The following is a 12,413-nucleotide window of genomic DNA, read 5'->3' on the forward strand; positions in this document are numbered from 1 at the left end:
AAAAAATATCTATGGAACATTGTGAGTGGAATTATAAAAAAAATCACAAGATTCAGATGGAGAAACAAAATGGATGGATAGAGATCATCGGGCTACAATATTTATTGCTCTTGGCCTATCCAATGCACATTTGCATGACATTGATCTAGCAAAGATGTCAAGGAAATATGCAATGGGCTTAATTCTTTATTTGGTTCACAAGCTTCAAGTGCTAAAATGTCCATAAAGAAAGAACTTTTCGGGTTGGAGATGAAAGAGGTAGACAATATTGTTCAACATATTAGCACATTTTGTTTCCTCCTTAATCAACTTACAAGTGTAAACTCTAAGGTTGATCATGTGATTGAATGTTAAGGCAATCTTACTAAGTATGCCTTAAGTTTTGAATATATTTTTTTTGCTTTGAATAAAATGAATCCCAGATTGGAAATTGTGATTTTTTCTTTCATTGATGAAGGAAGCAGAGTTAATAAGAGTAATTTAATTATTGAGGAAAGTTATTTTCTTAATAAGAAGATTATTGTCAGAAAATTGAACATGCGCAATGTATTGCATTCAATGGTTCAAAGGTCCCATCAATGTGAAGTTGAAGAAAAATAAATCTCTCAATGTGATTGAAGGAAAAACACACTATTGTGTTTTTTCAATGCATAGAGAAGACTTGTCTCACCATAAATTTGATGAAAGATAAGTTCTTTAAAGATTAGAGAAGATACTACTACAGCTAGGAGGTCTTTTATCATCTTCAGCTAGCTTCCCACTCAATGGTGATTTATTGCATGGGAATATCCTTTAACATTTGTGTTTTCCAAAAAAAAGAGGGGGTTGTTGGTATGTTACATTAGCATATAGGTTTAATTTTAGTTTAGATCAATAAGTTAAATTGCATTTATGATTTATTTTTGTAATTGCTGATCAGTTTCCAACTGTTTTGCCTATTTAAAGACACCCACTTTGAATCAATATCAATCAAGTTTTGTTTCTACTTATCTTGCTCTTTCATATGGTATCAGACCTAGTCTTGGATGAGAAAATAGAAAGTGGTTTTGAAATATTTTTATTCAAAAGATAAATAGTATGGCATGACAATTAATCCATGATGGATAAAAGTGTCTGTGTATTCAAAACATGACATGGATACATGGCATTGGAAATGTCTAATATGAAGGAATTAGAAGAGTAAATGATACATGTGTGGCAAAAGTTTGCTGAGATTCTCGATCCTACACACTTACCACAAGTAAAGAATTGATTGATGTGTGAAGAAGACTGATTAGATGGACACAAGAAGGTAATGAGATAAATTTCCTATTGAGTGAGCCATTTTTCTCAATCAATTTTTAGTGGTGTAAGGCATGCATAGAAGTTATAGAATATGTGCAAAGGTGTTGAAATATGTTGAAAGTATTTAACTTAAGGTCTAAAATAACACACATAGTATCATAATAACATTATGACTAATTAATCCTACAACATGATATATTATTTCCCCAAGATGACTTCCTTCCAAGTGTATCTAGTTTAGGTATAAATCAATTAAGGATAGGAAAAATTTTAAGCGAGACCTAAAATATGTTAGGATTCCCTTTTTTCAAGACTCGTAATTATTCTTATTTAGAATTTTAATGCATGTCAATAAGTCAAAATTAAGTTGAATGGTGAAAATAAAACATTTACTAGTACCCAAAAAATTATGATACCAACCAAAATGCAATAACTAATAAACTAAATAAAATATTACCTAGGGCTAAGTTTAGAAAAATATTATGAATAGACGGGAAGAGCTCATTAATAAATTTTCAAAAACTATACATTTGCAAGAAAATAAAGATTTTTGGTGAAATGAATGAGCTAAGAAGTTAGAATGAGTGATTTGGACTTCAAATAAAAAATATAGATACAAATTTAGAAAAACTACCCACAACACTATGAAATGCTTAAAAACATCTTTTTGACACCTATTAAAACTAAAAGTTATTAAATGTTGATGATAACTTGAGTCTGCCAAAATAAAACTTCCTCCTTATATTTGAAATATAGGTCAAAAACATAATTCTTGACTTGAAAACATTGTTCACAGTCATAAACATTTTTTACACTACAGACCCTATTCACATTAAAAAAACATTGTTCATGTCAAAAATACTATTCACCATTAAAAAAAATTATTCACATGATTGTATAACATAAAAAAGAATTGCCCCACAAGCTCTTAAGTCTAAATCTAACAAGCTTTGTATGGATCTAAGAGTTTTGACCATTTTTTAAGCATGACAATGACTCATTTTTATAATAGGGTGTGGTATATGAAACCTTTTGGTAAAACCTTTAAATAAAGAGCAAAACCTTGTATATATTCAGCTTAGATACCATTTCAATAATAGATAATTTTGCAAAAGCCATATTATCATATGTAGTTATAATTATTCTATAAAATAAATCTTTGTATAGAATAATATAATAGAGAAAACATGTGAAAAAAATGAAGAGGTTCATTCGTTCATTCAATTCACAAATAAAAGTACTAGAAGATATACATGTATATTTTCTAAGAAAAAACAAAGCAGAAAGAAATTTTATGATGCATGCCACAACATTGACAGAATAATAATAAAAAATAAATTCATAATTAAGAGTGCCTAATAAATTATGATAATATGTGAATATAAACTCAAACCAATGATAATTTTTTACAAAACTTGTTCATGAACTTACATGGGCCCTTAGATCATCTATCACTACATTGATGACAAAGTTATTTCATTTCATATAAAGATAAATTAATACACCTAAGAAGATTACCTTGCGAAGAAATAAGGCACAACTTTTGTTGAGCTATCAACTTCAACCAATAGTACACTGGTAGATTAAAAACATACAAAAATTTTCCCATAGGAGTACATTGTTCACATAGTGAAACTCTATTATATTAGATTAGATTGTAAATGTGGTGTGCATCACTAACAAGTGGAAGTATAGGCACCCATATAACAAACCATGAACTCTATAAGTTCTAACAACCGTTAAGAGTTTTGAGTGTTTACCATGTCACACATTGCTTACCTAATGGTCCATTGTCATTTAAGTGTGTTGTTTGACTTATGATGATATTACATGCAATTATTCTGAAAGACAATGTTTTCCCCATCATGCTCAAATGGCTCGCCAGTTTTGGCACTAATTTGGCTTGAGACTTTGCTAGACAAAATTACCAACATTAGTGACCAGCACCATTGAAGACATGCACGCAAATGCATTTGTTCTTTAGCTTCACAATAGTGGCACTATAAGTTTTAACGATGGTTAATATGGTGGCACTCTAGTTTGCACTCAGTTTTAGTTTTATCTTTTTATTACTGTTCTAGATTTTACATTTGGGATACTTTAGTTTAAATAGATTTTGTAGTATTTCTCATGCATTTGAAGCATGAAGATACTTTCTAAGTTTAGAACTGTAGCTTTTAGCTTGCTTAGTCGGTGAATGGTCTTCTATCTATGTATGATGTTCATACAGTTATTTTTTAATGAAAATCAGGTTTTCTTCTTTGTTGTTTGCATAACTAACGGTTTATTTCTTAAGTTTATATTGTTTCAATTAGTTATTGCAGAACATAATATTTTTATTCAGCTCTTTTCTTAGCATAGTGTAAGAGCATATTGTTTTGTATTCTTCAATTGGTATCAGAGTTTGGGTTTGCAAATTTCTTTTTTGTGTGCAAATAACAGTTCTTTTTTGAAGAAGTTTCAATTGCAAACAACAAAAACATACCCTTGCAACTACCATAGTTTACTGGAGAAAACTATGAATATTGAAGCATAAAGATGAAGACTCTTCTAAAGTATCAATATCTTTGGGAAATTGTAGAAGTTGGATATATTGGGCATGCAAATCAAAATTCTTATAATGCATTGAATCAAAATCAGTGTAATCAGCCAAGAGAAGATAAGAAAATAGATAATCGTGCTCTCTTCAACATCCAATTTGCATTGGATATTTCTATTTTTTCCTGTATTGCGGGCATGAGAAAGTCAAAAGAGGCATGGGACGCTTTACAAAATGCATACCAAGGATCTGACAAAGTAAGATTGGTAAGGCTTCAAACATTTCAAAGATAAATTGAGAATCTCAAGATGGAAGAAGCCGAATCTATTCAAAAATAGATTACCATGACTCAAGATATTGTTAATCAGCTTAGAACTCAAGGAGAAACTATCACAGAGTAGAAAGTTGTGGAGAAAATTTTAAAATCTATTCCTCCAAAGTTTGATCCAGTTGTGATAGCCATAGAAGAAAGTAAAGATCTAACTATCTTTCAAGTTGTAGAATTGGTTAGTCCATTGCAGTCATATGAAAAGTGTATGAAGCATTCTATAGAGAGTCTTGTGCAAGCTTTCCAGTATACTATGAGAATCAAAGAAAAGTTTTCAAATCCTCCTTCACACTCCAATAAATTTCAAGGAGATTCTTCTTCAAATAGAGGACATGGTAGAGGAAGAGAAAGATGTTATATGGATCATAGAAACATCTAGTGTCGGTACTATGACCGATATGGGTACTATGAATTTGAATGCAAGAAGAAGAAATCAGATTTGAAAAAATCACGAGCCAACTATGCTGAAGAATCTTTTGAAGAGGCCAAGAACTCCACATTATTTGCATGCAACTTTTCAAAAAATCCTCAAAAAGATGTGTGGTTCCTAGACAATGGTTTCTCCAATCATATGACAGGTAAGTCTGATATTTTTGTCAAGTTGGATGACTCTGTGAAAAGTCAGGTTAAATTTGATGATGATAAAGAGGTTGATGTAATGGGAAGAGGTACCCTAGCATTGACAACTAAGAAAGGTGATATTGCTTTAATTCACGATACTTTGCATATGCCAAATTTGGAGCATAATCTTGTAAATATTGGGCAAGTTCTAGAAAAAAATTATAAGGTTGTGTTTGAAGATAAGTGCTGAAAAATACATGATAAATATGTTAACCATCATCTTGTAGAAAAGGATTATATTCTTTGAAAGCAACCACAAATGATTCATCATTATGGAACCAAGGATATGGACACCTAAATTCTTAAGGACTAAGTTGGCTTCAAAAGAAGAATATGGCGAGAGAACTCCCTACAATTCAAGAAAAAGAAGTATGCTCAGGGTGTGCACTTGGAAAGCAGCATCACAATAGCTTCCTGATGAACAAATCATGGTAGGCAAAAATTCCACTAGAGCTTGTGCATGCGGATATTTGTGGTGACATGCAAGAGGAATATTTGGGTAAGAATCTCTATTTTTTGACATTTATTGATGATTTCTCATGCCACACCTGGGCTTATTTTATCAAGCAGAAATTAGAGGCTTTTGCATGCTTTAAGGAATTTAATCCTTTGGCAGATGAATAGAGTGGGTTGTCACAACCCTCCTTTATCACTTTTTGATTTAAATACAATTCTATTATATTATTGATTAAGCTATTTAAAATGATTGAGTAAATGTTATAAAAGAATAAAAATAATAATAAACACACACACACTTGGAGAATATAATTCAAAGGCATTATTTTATTTTTATTTATTGCTTCCCACTCCCAATTATGGCACATGTTGTAGGAGGATTTGGAAGCTTCTAGAGGAATCTCCACCACCTTGCATGTAACTCTCCCACTAAGTTTTTAATCAATTTGCATGAGTCCAATATTGGAAAATAATCTCTTTATTAATTAAATTCTCTAGATAGTGGAATTAAGGGATTTTTCTTATAAAATTGTATGCAAGTTTCAAAGAGGGGAGTTGATTATGTTTTGAAGAAAATTTCTCAAGTTTTTAGTAGTAGGATCTTCTTTGGTAGTCTCATTTTTGTTGCAGGATTTTTAAGTTGTTGTTGAAAGATTTCTCTCAAGTTGCAAGGAAGGATCAAAAGGATAGCTAGAGGATTCAACATCAAGCTTCACTAAGCCAGGTTCTCTTCTTGTTATTTCACATTCACATATGAGAAATGGTATTATCCAAAATATAGTTTCTAGATCTTCCCTTATCGTAAATCTTTTCTTCTTATTTAGGAATAAAATGCATGTAAAAGATACCTCTATTATTTATTTTATTTAGAAAATATGCACATGATTTTGCTTTTCGCTTTTCCAAACATTTTAGATATATCCAAAAATTATATTTCCCTTATTTAAAATTCTTTTTCTGAGATTTTAAAAAAAAAATCTTCCCTGTGTGATTAAATGATATGAATCTTAATTTCTATTCTCTCTTGAATTCTTTTCTCTGGCTCTTTGAATGGAAATCTGAAAGTAAAATCTCATCGTTTAATTAAATTTTACTTCTCTGTGAATAGAAAAGTCTGATAATAAAATATAAACCTCATTCTATTCATTATTCACTGTGGAAAATATTATTCTTTTCCTCTCAGAAAGTTCTCTCTCTGTGAATATTAATTTTTTGATTACTGTTTAAAACAATTTGCTTGCCTCTATGATAACTTAATTATCTATTCTAATTCTGGAGCAAAACTCTCTATTTTTATTTCCTGTGAAGTCAATAACTTAATTATCTATTTTAAATCTAGAGCCCATCTCTCTATTGTTCATTTCCTGTGAAAAATCTTGTTCTTATTTTCATAAGATACTTTTCTTTTATATACTGGAAATGTAAACCATCCATATATATATATATATATATATATATATATATTAAATTTAATTCAAACGACAATGAACATAGTAAATGTTGCAAGTGTCTGTAATATAAAAATATATATATATTAAACATGGCCCTCGGAAATTATTCCAAATGTGTCAGGCTTCGTACAAGGAAGGCGGCTAAGGTAACTGTCGGGGGGGGGGGGGAGTGGTACCCTCCACTACCCCAGTGGTCACTGTCACTACAGTGGTCGTAAGGCCCATGGTGTCCTGTCACCATTGCGGGCCTGCACCTACAGGACCGTAGGGGTGACGAGACCCAAGGGTCCCCACTCCCCATTGCCATTAACAAAGATTCGTATTTTTTGTTTTTTTTTAAATTAAAAAAAAAAAAGTATTTTGTTTATTTAATTAGTTTTTTTTATATTTATTTTTATTTAGGTTTTTTTAATATAAATGTATAAATTGCAATTTAGGAATTGTTTATTCTTTCCTTAGTAAAAATGTTAAGATATTAAATTTAACTTAGAAAAATTTATAAATATTGGGGATTATTGTGTAGTAAGTTCATAATTAATTTGTCCTTGGTAAATTTTATATTGTAAATTATATTATAACAATTTTTTTGAGTTATTCAACCCATTTAAGATCCATTGGGGCACTTATTTGACATTCTAGCAATTAATTCATGTTAATATCATTTGAACCAAATGTCTTAGCTAATTACTAGTTTCGGGTCCAATAACTCTATAAGTGATTATTCTCACGGTAGAAATCAACAACCCTACATGTAACTTACTCTATCCTTGCTTCATGCAAATTACTTATACATTAATTACATTTATTGACGTTTTCATCTCCATGCAAGTTACACATGTAATTATTAATATGCAAGTTTCATAATGGTCATTGTTATGCAAGTTATATTTCAAGTTTTGAATAATAAATAATTTAGTTATGGTTTTTATTATACGTGAATCATCAAGTAGTTATTTCAATTATTAAATTATACACGTTCAATTAGTAATTGTTTTCAAGTATGATGTTTTCATAGCTCTTAGTTAGAAAACAAAATAAAGGAAGATGGAAACCAAAACCTAGTAGCGTTCGGTATATACAGTGCCTCTGGGTTACGCTTACAGGTAATGTCGTCGTGTTGAACTACATCAACGACGTTTGAGGCATCATCCCTATAAATCGTCAGGGAGTAATAAGGAACACTTGGAAGTTAAAATTCAAGGGGCAAGTAATCCCCCTTGGATCGATAATCTAATAAGATAATCTTTAAATGATTTTACATCTGTTGAGTTAAACCATAGTAAACCCCCTTTAGGGTGGTTAAGTAAAGTGCTTTTATGAAATTGATTTAATATTGAAGAGATATTGGTGATTGACAATTTGGTCAAGGGTGATGCTTATGATAGGTGTTAGGATGTAGTTGTTTTAGGCCACAAACAATAGGCCATCTTGAGCCTTTGTTTAAGTGCTAACACCGTGGGTAGCAACCGCAAAGAAACTGTTTGGGACATTGACCCTAGAAAGGGTTATGTACCCACTAATTAGTTTACATCAAACCATAGAGTAGAAAATAGAACTACATACTTTACGCCTTGATCCCATGCCGAAGCGGGTATGTAGGCAGTCTTGGGACGGAGTTGTTCCTCGTACTCATGCATTCGTGGGTGGGGTCTACGCTTGGTAAGAAGGATTGGGTAAGAATCCTAATTCGAAAGATAAGTATAATAAAATGAAAAAAGTAATTCAATGCATACTCAAAAGGAATCCCGTATGGATTCGATTGACTTCCCGAGGCTTTAAGCCAAATTTTGAGGTGGAATTCAAGCTTGAATTATGTTATTTAATTACTCTTAAGGACGGCAATCTCGGTGCACTTCTGTTAGAAGAGTGTAGTACTTAGTGAGTGGCTCAAGATCCGAATGGTCCCGATGAGTCTAAGTCTCTGGCCAGAGCACCTCCTATCTCGATTGGATAGATGCCTACCCCGTATGGGTAGATGCCTATCCCATATTAGATAGATGAAATCTTATGTCCTATATGGACCAATGCCTAACCCGTATGGTTAGATGCTCATCCCGGATGGATGAATTCCTAATCCAAATGGATGGATGCCCAAAGTATGCAATTGAATCAAACAGAATGATTAAATTAAACAAAAAAAAAGGAATGGTCAATTTTGTTGGGTTAATTAAGGTGCGTTATTACATGTGGTATCAGAGAAAAGGTTTAACTCTAGGCCTTGTGCTCACTTCAATTTACACAACTAAGGGAATGTTTTGCAATGGTAGAAATTAAATTTTAAAATCCTAAATCAAGAACTAACTACATAATTTAACTTTCAGGTAAAAACCTAGAATGGCTAGAGGAAGAGGAAGAGGAAGAGGAAGAGGAAGAGGAAGAGGTAATGGAAGACATACTACCACTAGGAGTCAAAGGGAAGAAAACCATGAGGAAAACCATGAATAAAACCATGAGGAAGACCATGAAGGGGATCAACATAACCTAGGAAATAACGAAGATGGGGTCGAAGCTATAATCAACCTTCTAACCGAGTAAAGAGATAAAATCAACTTCTTGGAACAATCAATGCAGGACCTTAGGGAAAGGCGAAATGACTTTGAAAATAAAAGTGGTACAGAAAATGGAAACCTTGGTAGCAATCAAGGGAATATGGTGGGTAATAGAACATAAAATAACATATTGGAGCTCTCCAAGGACTTAAAGAAAACCACCCCTCCTAAGTTCGATGAGAGGCAAATCGGTGAAGGAGCTAAGAATTGGTTAAATGAAATGGAAAAGTATTTTGAACTAAGGGATTTTAGCAAAACAACCAAGGCCTTATGGGGTTCCTATCAACTCACAGGGGAGGTAGCCAGCTGGTGGACCAACACCAAGGAGCAAAATGGGTATAGTAGGGATACGATCACAAGGGAACAATTTGTTCACCACTTTCGAGGAAGGTGGCTCCCTCAATTGTTCTTTGATGAGAAAGTGATAGAATTCCATAGTCTACGTCAAGGACCCCTATCATTCCAACAATATTGGGATAAGTTCACCAAATTACTTAAGTACGTGCCAATGTACCAAAAGATGAAGAAGGCCAAGCAAGGAAGTTCATTTTGGGGCTAAATACCAACATAGGGGCACAATTTGACATGCATGGACCCAAAAACATGAATGAAGTACTTGAAAAGTCTCTAAGGCAAGAGAGGAAGATTCAAACACTAGCAGGGCAGAACTATAATGGGAACCACTCTTTTAAAAGGAAGCAGGAATTCAAGGGGAACACTAATTTCAACAAAGGTCAAAGGAATAATTCTTCCAAAAGAAGGCCACCTCCCAATCAATATCAAAGGAATGGAAATAATAATAATAACAGGGGCAATAATAACATAGGCAACTATAATAGGAATGACTAGCAGAACAGGATAACTTATCCACCCAAGGCCAATGAAGCAAGGAATGATCCCCCTAGGAATGAAGGTAGGAGGGGTCCTCCAGGTGGATGCTTCATGTGTGGGGGAAACCATTTTTCTAGAGAGTGTCCCAGGATGCAACATCAAATTAGGGCCAATAAATCCCAACAAGGGCCCCAACAAAGGATTCATGCAGCAGTTAGGAACTGAAGAGGAAGATACCAGAATGTTCCCATGGAAACTACAAGTACACTATTTGAACAACCAATTTCAATTCTAATTGACACTGGTCATCTGAATGTTTCATCTCACTCGAATTAGTAAGAAAATATGCATTAAAAGTTAATCAAATGGAGTCATCATGGATGGTTCAATATGGAGATAAGGCAGCTAGGGAAGTAACTAAGTGTTTGCCGAGGGCAAGGGTACAATTTCCTGAGTTTGAAACAAGGGTAGATTTCTATGTGGCACCCCTAAGATTATATGATGTAATTATTGGAATGAGTTGGTTAACAAACCATCAAGCTAATGTAGATTGCTATAACAAGTTGTTGAATGTTTGGATGATGGGGGGAAAAGGGTCAAAATCCAAGGAAAGTTTAAACCCATTAATATAGAAACCACATCAGCCATTCAATTAAAGAAGGAAAGAAGAAGAGGAGGCCAAATCTATATGGTTAAAATTGATGAGGGAAAGGAGGAAAATACCCCAACCTTTGAAAATACCCCTTTCTTAAATGAATTCAAGGATGTTTTACCCGGCTTACCCCCTAAAAGGAAGTTTGACTTTTCCATCGAAGTACTACCGAGGGCTGAACCAGTGTCAAGGGCACCTTACCGAATGAACACAACTGAACTACAAGAGCTCAAAATGAAATTAGAGGAACTCTTAGCTAAAGGATTAATAAGGCAAAGTGTATCACCATGGGGAGTGCCATTCTTATTTGTTAAGAAGAAGGATGGAACCTTAAGACTATGCATCAACTATAGGATGTTGAACAAGGTCACAATAAAGAATAGGTATCCCTTACCTTGAATAGAGGATCTTTTTGACCAAATGAAAGGAGCAGCAGTTTTCTCAAAGATAGACCTCCAATCAGGATACCACCAACTCAGAATTAAGGAGGACATTTCGAAGACAACTTTCAGGACTAGATATGGGCATTATGAGTTCACAGTGGTTCCATTTGGTATAACCAATGCCCCAGTTGCATTTATGAACCTAATGAATACTGTACTCCATGACTACTTGGATAAATGTGTTTTGGTATTTCTGGATGACATATTGATTTACTCTAGGAATGAGGAGGAACATTTAGTACACCTACAAATTGTTTTGCAAAGGTTGAGAGAAGATAAGCTATATGGGAAATTGTCAAAATGTGCCTTCTTCGAGGAAAAGATTCACTACCTTGGGCATATAATATCAAAGGAAGGAATAGCAGTTGATCCAAATAAGATAAAAGCAATAGTAGAATGGTTGATCCCTAAAAATGTTTTGGAGGTAAGAAGCTTTATGGGGCTAGCAGGTTACTATAGGAGGTTTGTGGAAGGATTCTCTAAGATAGAAAACCCCATCACCTCATTACAGAGGAAGGGTAAAAGGTTTGTGTGGACAGAACAAAGTGATAAGGCATTCCAAATCTTGAAGGGAAAACTAACTTCAACACCCATTCTAAAGGTACCAGATCTGAATGGACACTTCACAGTCGTAAATGACGCTTCTATTGAAGGTTTAGGAGGAGTACTTATCCAAGATGAAGGGGTATTAGCTTATGAATCCAAGAAGCTAAAGACTCATGAAGTCAATTATGCACCCCATGACTTAGAGTTAGCAGCGATTGTGCATGCCCTACAGAAATGGAGACACTTCTTGCTAGGGAATCCCTTTGAGTTAAAGTTAGATAACCAAGGACTAAAGTACATCTTTACCCAACCCCACTTAAATGCCAGACAAAGAAGGTGGTTGGAGTTTCTAAGTGAATATGATTTTGAAATTGAATATATTAAGGGGAAGGAAAATAGGGTGGCAGATGCTTTAAGTAGGAGGAGACAATTGATGACTATAGCAACATTCAAAACTTCTTTCAAAAGACAAGTAATGGATGAGTAGGGACATGACCCATGGTATGAGCAAGTCAAATTGACATTAGAACATGATCCAACCGATCCCAAGATTGAAGGTTATACATTAGAAAAAGATGGGTTGCTCAGATACAATAATAGAATCTATATTTCTAATTCAAGAGACTTAAGGGAAGTAGTCTTGTCGGAGGCTCATAATTCCCCTTATTCAGGGCACCCAGGAGTTAACAAACTTTATGCAGACCTGAAGAAGT

Source organism: Cryptomeria japonica, chromosome 7 (assembly GCF_030272615.1).
Source record: "Cryptomeria japonica chromosome 7, Sugi_1.0, whole genome shotgun sequence".
NCBI classification, from domain to species: Eukaryota; Viridiplantae; Streptophyta; class Pinopsida; order Cupressales; family Cupressaceae; genus Cryptomeria; species Cryptomeria japonica.